The 18,605-nt window shown below is 39.6% G+C and overlaps 1 protein-coding gene across 1 annotated transcript in view; it reads right to left on the bottom strand.

Moving 5' to 3' along the window:
* LOC121525319 (coxsackievirus and adenovirus receptor homolog) overlaps nucleotides 1-18,605 on the bottom strand; it is a 45,331-nt gene that overhangs the window by 758 nt on the left and 25,968 nt on the right. The window lies entirely within an intron of this gene.

Here is an 18,605-nt window from a genome sequence, read left to right on the forward strand (position 1 = left end):
CTAATATATTCTATAGATTCATTATACACAGGCTGATATATTTCAAGTGTTTATTTCTTTTTATTTTGATGAATTTGGCCTACAGCTAATGAAATCACAAAATTCAGTGTTTCCTAGAATTCGAGTTTTACTTAAAACCCTTTTTAAAAAAAGGACTACTGAAAAGTATGAACATCTATAGCACTCAATACTTGGACGGGGCTCCTTTTGCATGAAATACTGCTGCAATGCACCGTGGCATGGAGGCAATCGGTCTGCGGTACTGCTGAGGTGTCATGAAAGCCGAGGTTGCTCTGATAGTGGCCTTAAGCTTTCTGTGTTGTTAGTTCTGGTGTCTCATCTCTTCCTCTTCACAATCCTCCATAGCTTCTCTATTGGGGCTTTTCCACCATGACTTTCTGCCACGCTGAGCTAAACGCCATGCTGATGTCAAAGTGGTTTGCAGGGTGCCATTTGCTGGAGGATTTCCCCTCCTCTATGATACATTTTCAGCCCACTGGGAGATATATTTTATCCCTGCCTCTGCTTGGACTGACTACAACTCCTTAACAGTTGTGGTCTAATGTCACCATTCACTGTGCAACTTAAAAAAAAGACAAAAACTCCAGGTTTATGTGCTCATACTAAGGTCCTATACTACCCCTTGTCAGAGGTGTCAAAAGTATTCACATTCATTACTCAGGTAGAAGTATAGATACTAGGGTTTAAAAAGACTTCCGAAGAAGTTGAGGTATCAACTCAAGCTTTTTACTCAAGTAAAAGTATAAAAGTACTGATTTCAAAACTACTTAAAGTCCATTCTACCATTCCATTCCATTATACTTTCCATTCCATTCCATTCCACCATTCCACTCCATTCTACCATTCCATCATTCCACCATTCCATTATACATTCCATTCCATTCCACTCCATTCTACCATTCCACCATTCCATTTCATTCCATTCCACAATTCTATTCCATTATACATTCCATTCTATTCTACCATTCCATTCCATTCCACCATTCCATTCCATTATACATTCCATTCCATTCCATTCTACCATTCCATTCTATTCTGCCATTCCATTCCATTATACATTACATTCCATTCTACCATACCATTCCATTATACATTCCATTCCATTCCATTATACATTCCATTCCATTCCATTCTACCATTCCATTCTATTCTGCCATTCCATTCCATTATACATTCCATTCCATTCTACCATACCATTCCATTATACATTCCATTCCATTCCATTCTACCATTCCATTCTATTCTGCCATTCCATTGCATTATACATTCCATTCCATTCCATTCTACCATTCCATTCCACCATTCCATTCCATTATACATTCCATTCCGTTCTACCATTCCATTCTACCATTCCATTCCATTCTACCCTAGTGCTCTACCCCACCTCCCCAAAAAAACATTTTTCTAAAGGCCATAATGACTATAATGTTATATTAAATGTTAATGTTGAAACATTTGGGCTGCACCTGTTTCAGCCGCATTTATGCCCATTGAAAATGAACGTATTTTAGTACAATGCAAAAACATTCAAGAACCAAATATCTGTACTACCAACCTCCTCGCTGGTGCTTGGTTGGGACATTTCGCTCCTGTTCCATGGACATCTTCATATTAGGCTACATACGTCTGCTATTTCCTTGCTGGAGTGTGATGTGATTTGTGTCATGTCCAAAGGTGCAATGGCTCGCGTACAGACCAATAGGGTGTCAAAATGGTATTATGTTTATACTTCTCATCCAACCACACTTAAATTCACTCTATCCAGATGGCACAATTTATCTGGATAGGTTTTTGTTTTTTTTATTTGTGGTTTTTTTGAACGATGACAAGCCAGAATGAAAACAAGTTGAAATGAAATAGCAGAAACTAGGCTGTTTTTAAAATGTAAGGAGTAGAAAGTACAGATAATTGTGTGAAAATGTAAGGAGTAGAAGTAAAAAGTCGGCTGAAAAATAATTAATGCAGTAAAGTATAGGTACCCAAAATTTCTACTAAAGTAAGGTAATGAAGTATTTGCACTTAGTTACTTGACACCTCTGCCCCTTGTAATAGAAAATGTCCCATATGGGGATTAGGTCAGGTTAGTTTGCTGGTCCTTAAACCACATATTGGTACTTTGGGCAGTGTATGCAGGTGCCAAGTCCTGCTGGAAAATGAAATCAGCATCTCCATAAAGCTGCTCAGCAGAGGAAAGCATCAAGTGCTCTTAAAGTTCCTGGTAGACAGCTGCGCTGACCTTGGACCTGATCAAACACAGTGGACCAGCACCAGTGAATGACATGGCTCCTCAAACCATCACTGACTGTGGAAACTTTACACTGGAGCTCAAGCAACTTCATTCCTGTGCCTCTCCTCTTTCCCTCCAGACTCTGGGACCTTGATTTCTAAATTTAATAGAGAATGTACTTTCATCTGAAAAGAGGACTTTGGACCTCTGAGCAACAGTCCAGTTCTTTTTGTCTTTTGCCCAGGTAAGACACCTCTGACGTCTCTGGTTCAAGAGTGGCATGGCACGAGAAATGTGACAGTTGTAGTCCATATCCTGGATCTGTCTGTGTGTACTGGCTCTTGAAGCACTGACTCCAGTTGCATTCCATTCCTTGTGAAGCTTCCCCAAATTCTAGACTAAGCTTTGTTTCACAATCGCTTCAAGGCTGCCCCTATCCCTGCTGCTTCTGCACCTTTTCTTACCACATTTTTTTCCTTCCATTCAACTTCTCATTAATGTGCTTTTATACAGCACTCTGTGAGCAGCCAGCTTAGCAATGACCTTTTGTGGCTTACCCTCCTTGTGCAAGGTGTCAGTGACTGTCTTCTGGACATCTGTCAAGTCTGCAGTCTTCCCCATGATTGTGTAGCCTACCGGTCCAGACTGAGAGACCATTAAAGGCTTAGGAACCCTCTGCAAGTGTTTTGAGTTAATTAGCTGATTAGACTGTGACACCATGAATCTCCAATACTGAACTTATTAAAAATATTCTAATTTTCTGAGATACTAAATTTTGGGATTGCACTAGATGTAAGTCAATATCATCAAAATTAAAAGAAATAAACACTTGAAATGTAAAAGTCTATGTGTAATGAATCTATAGAATATATGAGTTTCTCTTTTTGAATTAAATTACTGAAATAAATCAACTTTTTGATTATATTCTTATTCACTGAGAAGGACCTGTATAGCTTCTACTGTATAGTAGCTCTGAAATACTGCCTGACATTTGTGGTGCTGCTGTCAGTCCAGGTGACTGTATGATGCATGTTTGCTCTGTCTCCCTGCTGTCATAGCCCTGTCTTTCTTCTGAGGTTTACCACAGTATAGCTCCCCATAACCCTGAATTTCTACATACTCCACCTACTCCAACTTATGCTGCAGGCCACTGCTCACTTAAGTGTTCTTGGAGTGCAGCCCTGCTGAAGAAAACTCAATATGATGGGAAAGCTATGAGTTCAAGCGAAACAGTATGTAGACAACAGGTTATTTTGCCTTTTTGGAGTCTATTTGCTATTCATTTTGATATTGTTCCATGTTTTAGGTTTCTTTTTTTTTGCATCCTTTATGAGTGAGTATGTACTATGTATTACTGCACAGGGTTCCACCACAAATTAATCACTTTTCTTTGTCACTGGCTCTGTTATAACTGTTACCCACTGACTCACCAATGACCTGTAGCTTGTGCCATACCTTGAGCAGTTTTGCAAAGAAAAATAGAGAAAAGTTTCCAGATGTACAAGCCTGATTGAGACCTCTCCACACAGATTCAGTGCTGTGATTACAGCCAAAGGTGCATCTATTAAGTACTGACTTGAAGTGGGTGAATATTCAAGCAGTCATTTATTTTACTTAACATGTTTTGATTTAATTGACATTACTTTGTAGAAATCTGTTTTCATTTTTACATTAAAGAAGGTTTATTTTGTCTTTGTCTTTTGTGGGTGTGCCATATCCCCACTGTCAGCTCTTCTATTATGTTCTAAAGGCATTTTTATAGAATTTAAGGGTAGATGAACTTCGGCTAAATCTCAAAAGTTAAGTTACTCTTTAAGCATGTCCTCATCTTTGACTGGTGTTAGCCTGTCACTGCCACCATGTAGAACAAGGGAGAAATGGGTGAAGAAATGCAGTCGTCAGAATATCGATGCTTCCTCCCACGGGCCTTCTCGTTTTTACTCGTTTTTTATGCTGACATGCCATCTCACTGAGGCTGCAACAACACAGGTTGCCAGCAGCAGTCTGAAAACGGCATAAAGTGTGCACATGCCACAATATCCTAGTTTCTTTCAGCATCCTTCTGGTAGATTCCATATTATTGCATTCACTTTACACTCTTAGAACTGTTATTTCTTCCAGATATCTGAAAGCGCAGCTGTTTGTGTGGTCCTCTGTGAGCTTGTGTCCATATTTACCACAGTGGGTGCACAGGACTCCTGAGCAATAAAAATGCGGCCCTTTAGGGTTAAGGGCATAAATATTTGTTGTCTTTGCCTATTTAGATTTGTTCCCTGGAGCTCTGTACCTTCTCTGAGGCCCTGCTTTCTCTCCTTTCTTTCTCACTGAAGCATAAAATTCACTCTGGTGCTGGTTCAACCATCAAGAGCTGACAAGAGGCATACAGTACAATCTTCCCTCATCAACATCGCTGCCAACATTCCTACTTAGAAGCTTCTTTGCATTCAGCGTTTATGTAACTGTGCAGCAGCAGCAGGGATCTGCTCCTCTGTCAAAGATAACGCCCGCACAAATGATCGACTTTGGCATTTTTCTGATCCTGTGGAGGCTAGGCGCTCTGATTTTTGCCATTAAAGAGAAAAATCTGCCTTTGTTAACTGATGGAGTTAATGTCTGCAGTGTTGGGGGCTGTAATTTTGGGGTGTGTGTGTTTAAATGCTGTTTTGAATGCAAGGGGAAATGTTTGTCTTATCTTTGACATATTATAAGACAGCTATTTACACAGAAAGAAAATTAATTTTCACTTAATTTTATGTTTTAATTTGCACCCTGTTGGGAAAATACTTTGCAATCATTTTCTTTACTGTTACAGGGACACCTGTTAAGTCGTCTAATGCATGTGGTTTGCACAAGCATAATTACTCCATTAAAACAGTTATTATAGACGCTGAGCTGCTGTATGATTAACATCTTGATACTGAAAACATATCAGGTGATTATGTGTGACGAGAAAGTCTAAACTTAGGACTAACACTGTAATTATGACTTGTTTTCACTGTTCTTATTATCTTAAGAAAGCTATACAGAATGTTTGAACTCATTGTTTTACACTGAACAAAAATATAAATGCAACACTTTTCTTTTTGCTCCCATTTTCCATGAGCTGAACTCAAAGATCTAAGACTTTTTCTATGTACACAAAAGGCCTATTTTGCTCAACTATTGTTCACAAATTTGTCTAAATATGTGTTAGTAAGCACTTCTCCTTTGCCAAGATAATAATAACAATAAAAGGCCACTCTAAAAGGTGCAGTTTTACTGTATTGGGGGGTCCGGGAGGTCAGAAAAACAGTCAGTATCTGGTGTGACCACCATTTGCCTCATGCAGTACAACACATCTCTGCGTAGAGTTGATCATGTTGTTGATTGTGGTGATGTTGGTCCACTCCTCTTCAATGCCTGAGCAAAGTTGCTGGATATCGGCAGGAACTGGGACACACTGTCGTGTGTGCTGATCCAGAGCATCCCAAACATGCTCAATGGGTGACATATCCGGTAAGTATGCTGACCATGCAAGAAATGGGATGTTTTCACCCTTGTGTACAGATCCTTGCAACATGGGCCTGTGCATTATCATGCTCCAACATGAGGCGATGGTCGTGGATGAATGGCACAACAGTGGGCCTCAGGATCTCGTCACGGTATCTCTGTGCATTCAAAATGCCATCAATAAAATGCACCTGTGTTTGTTGTCCATAACATACACCTGCCCATACCATAATCCCACCGCCACAATGGGCAACTTGATTCACAATGTTGATATCTGCAAGCTGCTCACCCACACGATGCCATACATACTGTCTGCCATCCGCCCTGTACAGTGGAAACCGGGATTCATCTGTGAAGAGAACACCTCTCAAAAGTGCCAGACACCATTGAATGTGAGTATTTGCCCATTTAAATTGGTTACGACGATTAACTGCAGTCAGGTCAAGACCTTGATGAGGACGATAAGCATGCAAATGAGCTTCCCTGAGACGGTTTCTGACAGTGTGTGCAGAAATTCTTTGGTTATGCAAACCGCTTGTTGCAGCAGCGGTCCGGGTAGCTGGTCTCAGACGATCTTGGAGGTGAAAATGCTGGATGTGGAGGTCCTGGGCTGGTAAAGTAACATGTGGTCTGCGGTTGTGAGGCCAGTTGGATGTACTGCTAAATTCTCAGAAACGTCTTTGGAGACGGCTTCTGCTAGAAAAATGAACATTCAATTCACAGGCAACAGCTCTGGTGACATCAGCAGTTTTGACATCTTTGGCATTGTGCTGTGTGATAAAACTGCACCTTTTAGAGTGGCCTTTTACTGTGGCCAGCCTAAGGCACACCTGCGTAATAATCATGCTGTCTAATCAGCATCTTGATGTGCCACACCTGTGAGGTGGATGGATTATCTTGGCAAAGGAGAAGTGCTTACTAACACAGATTTAGACAAATTTGTGAACAATATTTGAGAGAAATATAACCTTGCAAAGCAGATGGATACACCCGTTTCCTTGTTTCTTACTGGTGAATCCATCTTGCAAAGCTCCTGTCTGAAATGTTTGGGCCCAGTTAGAAAGTGACAGGACTAATCAACGACGAGGGGTTGTACTTTTAGGTCTTGACAAGAGGCCGGTGCAGTTATGGTGGAAGAGCTTAGCATGGATGCTGCTAAAGTACCAGTTTTATCAGAACTTGATGACATTTCTTCATTAAAAGAAGAACAAAGAACAGTAGTGAGTTGTTTTCTTTTCAAAAACATCAAAAATCGTGTACTGACATTTCTATAGTCGCCATGGTTCGCATTTGAAACTGGACCCTGGCTGTGACTGAAATGTCACGTTTATTGTGTCTTACCTTCTAAATTCATAATATGCAATTTTGTGTGTGTAAGAACTCCCTAGTTGTCAGATCAGTGGTTCTCAAAAGTGGGTGACAGAGCAGTTTTCAGTGGGTCATGACGAGGTGAAAAGAAATGGTGGCAAAAGTCCTGAAGTTCTTACTGGATATGCATTGATACCTTTTATTTTACCCTGTTTTACTGTAAAATTGGGTAAATTTAAATGTTTGATCAATATTTCAACTAATTTATCTCCTGTTCTTGCAATAAATGGCTACTTTTCCCGTGATAATGAAGTCATTTCACAAGTTCTCTGTAAAATTGGTAAAAATTGACACTTAATGATTGGGAAAGAGGGTATAAAATTTGTCAGCTTTGTCCCTTTTCTTTTTTATAAGAGGTGTTTTGGTCCAATTATGCTCCAAACTGCAACCCATTCAATTTACTAAACATGTGTTGTTGAAAATTGTTTGGAAACTTGGGTCATGATCTGTCTCGAGACAGACTGGTGGGTCCGTGGGCCAGACCAGCTGAGAACCACTCTACTAGATTGACCAGGATCTTTAAATATGAAACGGGAGCACACTGGTCACGCTAAATCACCATCAAAAATACACTCCTCCCAATAGTGTCACTTACTGGCCAGCCAACAAGCAGCATAACAATAACAGTAGCTGCATTAAAGGGACATTACAGTATTTTTTAAGTTCAGTTGTATTGAGTATGTAGCAGTAGCAGTAGAATTCATCTCCAGTGATTTCAGTGTGCATTGCTCTTTTAGAAGTGGGTATAGTTTCTCCCTGGAATTTAGCGAGTTGGGGCACAAAACATACCCACTATCAAAAAATGCTTTGTTTTATTTTATAACCAGAAAGCTTCTGTGTTTTGTCACTGTTTCTGCAAGAACACAAAACCGTTAAGGCAAAATCTGCATTGTAAAATAGTGTCAAAACAAAGAGGCTTTCTGGGTAAAAAACAAAATGCTTCAGAGGTTTTTAATAGCGCTGGAGGCTAATGCCACTTCTACTGCCAGGTGCCTTTTAAGGCCCACCTTCAAAAACACTGAAATATCCCTTTAATAATAAACGTTTGTTTATTGCTATTGAATTATATTCTCAGACTGACAGTCACACTGGCTTGTTGAAAACTTAGCTGCTAAAGATTGGATCAAAAATACTTTACATGTCTGCTGAATACATGGGACTGTGATTAAATATGTTTTAATGCTCTTCTTGTTTAGATGAAACTTGCATCTGTGGTACAAACAACTTGCTAGATCCTGACAATTTTCAACATAGGGTTTAGTGTGGACTTGACACCCTAAGTTAAGACAGGGCTTATACATCCATTATATGGACAAAAGTAATTGGCCACACCTTTTGATTACTGAGAGTTTGTGAAATTTCATCCTTGTTGGATATTCTACAGTCAACTGTGAGTGATAGAATTAGAAAGTGGAACCATGTAGGGATAACAGCAACTTGGCCATGAAGCAGAAGACCCCATAAATTAACAGAGTGGGGACTGCTAGGGTGCCTGGTGTGTAGAAGTTGCCAACGCTCTGTTGATTTATAGCTGAAGAGTTCTGAACTTCCCCTGGTATAAATGTATGCACAAAAACCGCAGTGGGAGCTTCATAGAATAGGTTTCCATGGCTGAACAGCTGCATGCAAGCCTCACAACACCAAGTCCAATGCCGAGTGTCAGATGGAGTGGTATAAAGCAGTGTTTCCCACTTTTTAGAAAGTAAACGCTATCACGACTCAACAACTTTGTTCTCCATATGTTATTGCTTATCAAATCTGCCTTCTGTGCCATCCTCAGCTGGTTTGTTGAGCTGATGGCCAGTACAAGCTTGGGTAACATTATTATGAGCCTTGAAAAGGCTACCTTACCATCATCACGTGGGCTTTCTTTACATGCTCACCCCCATTGGGCCCTCGTAAATATCTGGACTGGAACAATGCCTTTTTTTGTTGTTTGGCAAGCATCAGTAACTCTGACTTTTGTCATCCAGTGGTTGTTTTGTCCTTTATTATGAGAGAGAGGGTGAGTGTTATAGGATGGAGTCCCCCCCATGTGAATAAAAGGTGTACTTCAGACATAACTGTCACATTAAATGTTGTAGCAAAGAAATTCCTAAGAATCATTTGGGGACCCTAAAAACCTCCCGTGATGCAACCGTGGCTCCCAACTCAGATTTTGGGAATGAGTGGTGTAAAGCACACCAACACTGGACTGTGGAGCAATGGAAACATGTTTTAAAATCATGCTTCTCTGTTTGGCAGTCAGATGGGTGAGTTGGCCAGCTGTGAAGTTTGAAGGGGGAGGGATAATGATATGGGGCTGTTTTTCAGGGTTTGGGCTGAAGGGTAGTCTTTATGCGCCAGCATACCGAGACATTTTGGACAATGCTATGCTTCCAACTTTATGGCAACAGTTTGGGGAAGGCCTTATAAAGACATGGTTTGATGAGTTTAGTGTGGAAGAACTTGGCTGGCCCACACAGAGCCCTGACCTCAACTCCATCGAGCACTTTTGTATGAACTGGTATGGAGATTGCGTGCCAGACCTTTTCGTCTAACATAAGTGCCTGACCTCATAAATGCTCTACAGAATGAATGGGCACAGATTCCCCTAAAAACACTCCAAAATCTTGTGGAAAGCCTTCCAAGAGGAGTGGAGGCTGTTCTAGCTGCAAAAGGGGACAAACTCCATATTAAAGTACATGTATTTTAATATAATGTCATTATAGTCTCTGTTAGTGGGCAGGTGGCTAAATACTTTTGTCCATATTGTGTAGATAGTGCAACAGTCCACCCTGTTTTAGTCCTTGTGAATAGTTCTCAGTTTTCCACTGTTTTATCATATATTTTTTTAGATGCAGAGGATAAAGTACTTGAACTGACTTGATACTTTGTATGACTCATCCCTGAACTTTTTTTTACCCCCACTCAGGCTGCACTGATTTTTACATTTTATGTTTAACACAATAATGGATGTGAGAGTTACTATTGTCATGACTGAAGTGATTACTGTATCCCCATCTCTCCTCTATAAGCATTTCACTACATCACTATGTTCATGTGTGGAGGGTTGTACTCCTGCATGTCACAGATATGGAGAAGTTCTGTCAGAATCGTGGCTTCAAGTGCTTCTCTGTCTCTTGTGAACAACACTGTCCTCCCACACTGACACTGCTCCCATTTCATCCATCTACTTTGAAAGCATGTGGGCTGTTTTCAACATGAACTACAGCTCCAAATTGTTTGGGAGACATTGTTTACTTGCAAAAGGTAGAAATCCTCTCAGAAATGTCAGGGAGGCCAGCTGCAGAAAAGCAGAAGCCAGGGAATGCAGAGCCTTTGTTTGAGACACTTTCCCACGCTGCTCTTTTTTTTCAATAGTTAAAGTTTGCATTGTTGCAGCACAGGAGAAAGTTTAAAATGTTACAGTATTGGCTTAAAAATGTTCAAGGGAAACATGAACAGTGATAACTCCACATGTGGGTAGTGGAGTTTTGTCCCAAAATATGAAATCCACTGAACTTGAAGGCTTAAAATGATGTGATTCAAAGGTACATTATGCAATATAATTGTTAAATACTTACTGTAGTGACTGCCCATTTATGCAGCACACTATGTTCCGGTTTTGGAAAAAAATTCTAATTAAGGCGCTGGCTAAATTTTAACCTTGGAAAATTTAATTTTAAACTCATTCAATCTTCCTCACCAGAAGGCTACATAACGACCTGCACGTCTCTTTTTTTAAATTACTGAATCTTACTGAGACTTAAGTGGTTAGTCTTCAATAGCCATGGTGATTGAAATTTAATTGAAGATTTAGACATGATTTGGGTAATCCATTCTTCAAGAAGTAAACTAAGCTTGAAGGAAACTTAGTGAGGCTGTATTTGTCTGCTGTGTTCTCACATGTGTTCAAAAATTTAAGCCTATTTCAACAGAAATACTGACAAGATTGTGAGGCTTAGAAAGGCAAATTGGTGCTTTGAGTGCATGATTCATGTTAACTTTAGAGGGCCCTGTTAGTGTTTGCAATGATGCAAAAATAACTGATGTCATTTTCATTACTTCTATTCACTTGTTTCGTTGTAATGCCTGCCATTGAGGACACTGACTTGCATTACCCTGGCTAGTACATCAGCAAACCAGGTTTACCCAAAGTCTGCTTAATTACCTGAGAAAGAAGAAGGATCCTAAGTCTGCTTTAGCATGCTCACAGCATAACTAAGCCCCGCCCTTGACTATGGCAAACTCATGCTAAAGTTTCATGTTTCATCAAATCTATTGCATGGATGTATTTCACATTCATCTGGGAAACCTCTCATAGAAAGTGTTTGTGAAGGGCAGAACTTCTCAAAAATGTCTCGGAAGGTGATTGGACAAACAGTCTCTCTGTCACATTCATTAGGGGCCAATCAGAGTGACAAGACAAAAGGAGGTTGTACAGCTAACAGGAAACAGTGAGCTCGACATGCAAACCCCACCGTCTCAATGAGCAGTGGAGCATGGTGTGGATAAAACATATGCCAAGAGATGAGTGAAAATATCTTCTCTGCCAAGAGGAGCTTTCAGTGTGGCTCTTTGCTCTTGTTTTGATAAAGAACTGTGGATCAGTTTTGATAAAACTTCTACTATACTGAAGCTACATCCAAGCTAACGTTCTGCCAGCTGCCTAGTATACATTGTGGATTGGAGCTTTTCAAGATGGATTTGTCTGATGACAGAGATGGAGTCTGGACAGTCCATCAGCTTTTCAAGTTACTTTCAGTGTTGTTCTTTACAGAGATGTGGTCCTTATAAAACTGTTGCTATACTAAAGCTTCACCCAAGCTGTTTAAAGAAATTTGAGTTAACACATTATTAACGTGTTAACTTTGACAGCCCTAGTTATTACCTTTTGAGCTGTCTCTGACTCAGCCTCAGTGGATGAATAACGGGAAGACTTTGATTCCATAAGTCACAACTGTTTATTCAGTAAACTGTGCCCAACTGGCATTTTTAAAGACATTACCACTCATATAGTGCAACAATAATATTTATTGTGCAGAATATTTGGTCTCTTTTTGATGATCAGGATGGATGTTTTTTGTTTGGTTCATGGCAGAGGGAGGGAGGGAGCCATTGTCCATGAGCGATGACCTTAAATGGAGAGCGCGGTGTGCCGGACGCTCTATTAGCGACCTTGTCTCGGTAGAAAAGATATAATATAAATGATCAGACAATGCAAGAACTTAAAGCACTAACTCTCATCCTTTCAAAGTTTGTTTCTGATATTTTTCAATCCCAGTATGAAATGTTTTGATCGGTATGAAGGCAGACAGAGACGCACGAAGCAGCAGCAGCATCTTAGTGGATCAGATCAATGAAGGAGAAATAAAAAGTGGTCTGACGTTTACTTGGGTCAAAGTTTAGTCCCTTTCCTCCTCTGCTGTTGCTGTTGTTGCCCTCTCTGTCCCATCACTGACCTCTCTGTCCTGCAACTCATTGTTTGCGTTCATTTATTTGAGAGCAGGGGTGAATCTAGACTTTTTGGTTGGGGACCCAGGCCCTGATTTTGTGCAGGAGGGATATTAAGTTTGTGTGCACACAAACAACAGATCATCATGTATTACTGTAAAATTTGACTTTATGATTCAAATTTACTTAGAAAATACTGAAAAAAAACAGAACAAAGTAGTATGAACAAATAAGTACTTAGAATTGACAAGTGACATTTGCTTATTCTAGTAGGACTAAAACATTTACAGACTCTTAAAAAATAAGTCATTCAAAAATGTAGCCAAGAGGGTGGAGTTGTTAATAAAAGTACAATTCATTGAAGTCAGATTAGGTTTAATTGAATGATTAAATTAATTTGTTCAAAGTGTATTTTATAATTACCAATGCCTTTGCAATTATAAAAGTATTTTTATTGCCATTGACTACTAGCATTTTTTTTACCTCCTAAAAGTGTCCATTTGGGCACCATTTGGGTACCAGAACTGTTTCAAAAGTATCAATTTAGCACCAGTATTGGAAAAAACCCAAACAATACCCAACCCTATCAGTCTCTGAGATATTTCTACAGGCATGTATACTATTGTGGGACAAAGGGCTGCAGACAACGAATCAGTTCATGTACCTTCTTGCTCTAATTAACTATCAGAGATGTCTTCCCCATCAACGACTCACAGTGGTTGAACAAGCGTGAAAATGTCCCCAGTTCTTGGCTGATTCAGCAGGCATATATAAACCTCCTTCCTTTTTTCTCTTTGAAAAAAATGCAGTAACTCAGCTTCTGCTTGATATTAGCTTCAAAATATTACACTCAGTTTCAGCTGCCATGGTTTCCTGTATACAGACAAGTAGGGAACACAGCAACATTGGAAAGTGACGATACAGCTGGAACAGAAATTGCACTGCTAGCTTTTGGCAACGTTTTGCTGAGCGACACAGACTCACGATACACAAGTAAGTAGGGATCACAATGGCAAAGGCCACTACAGTGCAGCGACAGTGTAGATTCAACACAGATGTGTAAAGCAGGTTAGTAATTATTGCCTTCAATTGTGCGGAAGTGCAAGTGGTTTTGCAACCATAAGACACATCTGGACCAAAATTTTGAAGTATAGTGCACAGCTTTTGACACTAATTTAAAAACTTCAGTAATAATTACAACTGTGATGATAATCAAACACTGAGAAGACAAATATGACATTCTTAAAAAGTTATGTTCCCCTACTGTTTTCTACTGAAAGGGGAAGTTATGTCAGCTTATATCAGTGCTAAAGAAACTTTACTTGAGGTGTTTTAAACTTTGACATGCAGAGAAAATTGATTCAGCGTTCGTGGAAATGTTTTTGTATTAACAAATCAGTTGAAGTGTTGCTGCAGTCTATCTTCACCTCAGGCAAAACACTTTGTACTCTCTGTCTGTACTTTCTGAAAGGTGATCTATGAATAGACTTGCCTCGCTTTGTCATAAAGAAACGGGTTTTCGACGGCATGATGTTTTGACATCAAGACATGGGATCTGTTTATCACCACCACTTTGCTCAAAGAGGGAAATGTAAGATAGGTGTGGAGGTGCCTTTGACTTGTGTTGATATGCATCTTTTAAATGGCTTCTCTTTATAACAGCCTGTATATATTTACAGGGCAGGGGGGCAAACTTTGCTGCCAGCCTCAAATGCAAATTGAAAACATAAAAAGTCGCACAGGAGAGAAGATGGACTGCCACAATTTAGTTATGTAACTGTGAGATAGTTTCCATATAAACAAGCTTTATTAGGTAGCAGAGCTGCTGTGTTAGGCTGTAATGTTTGGGATGTAGAAATATTACATTTGAACTCTTCTTTTAAAATACATAATACATCACAGACAGAAGAAACTTTGTTGCTTTTATGTGGCTTTTTCAAACCCCGAGTTTGTCCTGTTGTGACAACAGCTCACAATCCTCAAAGATTCAGCGGCCATTATTTTCTCTCTGGGGTTTGAACTTCACAGAGGTGAATGGTTACAGCTTATCATAAAAGGAGCTGAATGTGACAGAAAGAAGCTTTTATTTACTGTGCTTCAATGGCAATAACAATCATATTGCAAGAAGGCAATTATGGTTTACCTTGAGGAGGATTTAGAGCTTCACTCTTTAGAGTAAACACATTAAACTTATGTTTTAAAGACAGAGTCTGGACATTTAACTAAAAACTAAAGGCATGCTGAAATATTTTCTATCACACTGATACAAACTTTGAGCTGTCAGTACAAGTATGTAAGGCATTTCTCCAGCATGAATTTCCCCAGGTCGCAGGAGTCGTCCATCTCTTTTTTCTATATACTTTTTCTGTAAATTAGCAGCTAATAAAGCTTCAAACTTGATCATTTAGGCTCTAATTTAGGCCTGACTTGGCCGGCCCAATGCTCAGGGGGATGTGGCCGAATCGGGAGGGCTGGTTGCAACAGATTAATTGTGCAATCAATCCTTAAGTGTGTGATAGCAACATGATTTTTTGTTGCTTCCAAGATCTCCTTAATTTTAACCATAGGCGTCAAACATACTTTTGATGTTTATGATTCCAGATTGGGCTGCTCTGTTGGATTACCCACAAATCAAGCATAAAGCATTAGTTCAGGCAGGTCACAGTCAAGCGCTGCTAGAATTGGAATCAGCTGATCTAACACAAGCCCTCATCAGCTGACGGCTAGCTGATTTGCTCTAAACATGCTATTGGCTACTCTGCTCTTGCCTGGCTTTGCTCTGCCGCTCTCTCTGCAAGCTGCTTTTATAACCTCCTCCACCCCAGCTCCTCCTCCACTCTGATCTGACTTGATTAGTGTCATTCTGTTGTCACTGATGTTTGCTCTGCTCTGGGTTTTTGCTGCTTCTCTCCCTGCCTGATGACAGCCACACCACCAAATATAAATAACAGCAAAAGAGGGAATAAAGACTGTTAGTAAAGAAATATTTATAGGCAAAATCATGTGTGGATCTGGACAAAGTGGTCCTGACTGAATAGCCAATAAGAGCAAGCAGGCCAGAAAGAATAACCAACCAGATTATCTGGTTGCTTTAAAGCTCCAAACATAACAGTTAACATAAATACGACTCTGCCCTGAGCCAGGTGAAATAATGAAAACGAAGAGCAGCTTTATGGCAACAACATAAGTGTTTCTGTGCAGAGTTTCTCTGTGCATGTGCATGGGTTCTTTCCAGGTATTCTGGCTTCCTCCCACCACCAAGGACATGCTTGGTTAATTGGTGATGCTAAATTGTGCCACAATGTGAATGTGAGCGTGCCTGATTGTTTGTAGAGTCAGCCCTGCAATCGACTGGCAACCAGTCCAGGGTTTACACACCCCTCTCTTAATGACAGCTGGGAAAGGCTCCAGACTGAAACTGATGACACTGATATCTTAGCAGCGGAGATGGGTTGAAATTGCAAGTTAGCTTTGCTTAGTATGCACAAATCATCACAAAAGTCCTATGTCGGAGCATTATATCTTCATTTGGTACAAAACGGTATAATCAGTCTGATTATTATTAGTTTATGGAGGTTTGTCTTTCAGACTTTTTATTTACAGACACATTAACTGCTTAAATATCTCCTGGTTGCCTGGAAACTGTTCAGAGCTAGAAACAGCTTGGCTCAGGAACAAAACAAAAAACTTGCAAATTGTTTTTGTACATTTTGGTTCTGGCAGAAAGATTTTGTGAGTGTTTAAGCTTCACATTAAACTAATAAAGGTAAGCATTGGATTCTTCTTTATGATGGGCATGTTCAACTTCTGATCTCTTATCATGGGACAGATGTTCATGATTACTGCTTTGTCCAGGGTTTGAGGATTAGAAAATAAAAGCAACTGTATAATTTGTGTTTTCCAATTGTCTTAACCAAACTTGTTAAGGCAGATGGCAGAATAGCTGTTTTATTATGGCAAAAATCAGTTGTATATATATATTTTTTGACTGATTTTGCTAGCAGTATAAAAATGTTGGCCGCTTTAGGCATTGATTTAATGATTACTTATGGATGACTTACAAAATCCAGATGGGCAGCCACAACAATGTTGAAAGATATTTTGTTGTTTTCCAAATCATAGTTGTTCTTTATGGCTTTTTTTAAGGTTGGCACACACTAGAAGACTTTTAAAAGCTTAACTGATTGTTTTAAATGTGAGAGACCCTACACATGATGACATTTAATGACACATTAAACATTTTTTTCTTATACTGTGTGGTGCCTAGTAAGATTATTTTATTATCAATAATGCCCAATATCTTAATCCATATTATAATTACAAGTTACTATCTCTGCTTTCCTTCTGTTGTCAGATGATGTACAGCTCCTATAAAAAGTATGCAACCCTTAGATGTTTTCCCACTTTATTGGTTTTATAAAATAGCCATGCCCAATGTAATTTGCCTTAAGACAAAACAAAACTCTTTAATGTCAAATTGAAAACAGATCTACCAATTGATGTCAATTAAACAAACTTATGTAAGGTAAAATAAATAAGTACATAAATATTCAACCCCTTTTAAGTACATGACTTCGTTTAATAGAGGTCCAGCCAGTTGGTGCGAGAAGTTTCACAGTTAATGAAATGGGGATCACAGAGCAGTGTCTCAAGTGACTGTAGTACAAAGACACTTGTGTCTGGAAGGTCCAGTCACTGGTTAGTCAGTATTCCTGGCTACCATTAAACCATGTAGACAAAAGAACCTGAAATGGATTAAGCAACTCAGAAAAAGGATAATTGAAAAGTATAAGACAGGGGATGGATATAAAAGGCACAAAGAATATTGCACATGTGTAAATGTGCTTAGATCAGCTCATCCTTAAACACTGAGTGACTGTGCAAGAAGGATACAGGTAGGAGAAGACACCAAGACACTATAACTACTCTGAAGGAGTTACAAGCTGTAGCAGAGATGGAAGAGACTCTGCATACAACTGTTGTCCAGGTTCTTCACCAGCCAAAGCTTTATGGGAGAGTGGCAAAGAGAAGGTCACTGTTGAAGAAAACTCATTAAATCTTGACTAAAGTTCCCTAAAAGGCATGTAGGAGACTCCATGGTCAAGAGGAAGAAAATTATTTGGCCTGATGAGGCCAAAATGCATCATGCTGTGGGGATGCTGTTTGGCAGCCGGCCCTTGAAGGCTTGTAAAGGTAGAGGATAAAATGAATGCAGCAAAAGATAGGAAAATCCTGGCAGGCACTCTTATTCAGTCTACAAGAGAACTACAGCTTGGGACCTTAATACAATAGAGAGTTTGTAGCTGGACTTGGAGGGGCTGTTCACGCCCAATCCTTGTGCAGCCTGACAGAGCTTAAGCAGTTTTGCAAAGAAGAATGGAGTAAAGTTGCAGTGTCCAGATGTGCAAGCCTGATTGAGACAGACTCAGTGCTATGATTACAGCAGAAGGTGCATCTACTTAATATTGACTTGCATGGATGGGAATACTTTTTAAAGGCACTGTAGACATGCGTTGTACTAAAGTGATGGGAAATAAAATGCTTGGTATGCAGTACCAGTGGTAACTTCCTTTTCTAAGCCCTTTAGGCCTCTGCACTGTCACAAAGCTATAATAAATATAATAAAAATGATCAGACTGATAAAATATTTGAGAGCTGATTATAACTTGGAATAAAATGTTGCAGGCATAGCACAGATACAAAGTCTATTAAGTCAGTAGCAAGGATTTGAAATGTCACTTTCCAATGTTTTCAAGACTTAATAACTGAATATTAATACTGCAGGTGGCACACAAGAACAAGTGAGAGAGTTTGTTGACACTAGCAAGCTTCTTATGTTGCTGACTCCGGAGGAAGACGGAGAGGAAGAGAAACAAGAAGAAAGAGGAGGAAACTTTTAATGAATCCTTCTCTGGCATTCAGAGGCAGCTGAACTGATGTTATTTATGATGTCAGCTGTTGTATTTGCATCATTATCTACCTGAAGAGAATCAGATTGTTGGCACACTTGTCACAGAGAGCTGAAGTGTTGTGCATAAAGTGGGGCTTCATAAAGACTGTAGAG

The sequence above is a fragment of the Cheilinus undulatus genome, linkage group 17 (genome assembly GCF_018320785.1).
Source record: "Cheilinus undulatus linkage group 17, ASM1832078v1, whole genome shotgun sequence".
In the NCBI taxonomy this organism is placed as follows: domain Eukaryota; kingdom Metazoa; phylum Chordata; class Actinopteri; order Labriformes; family Labridae; genus Cheilinus; species Cheilinus undulatus.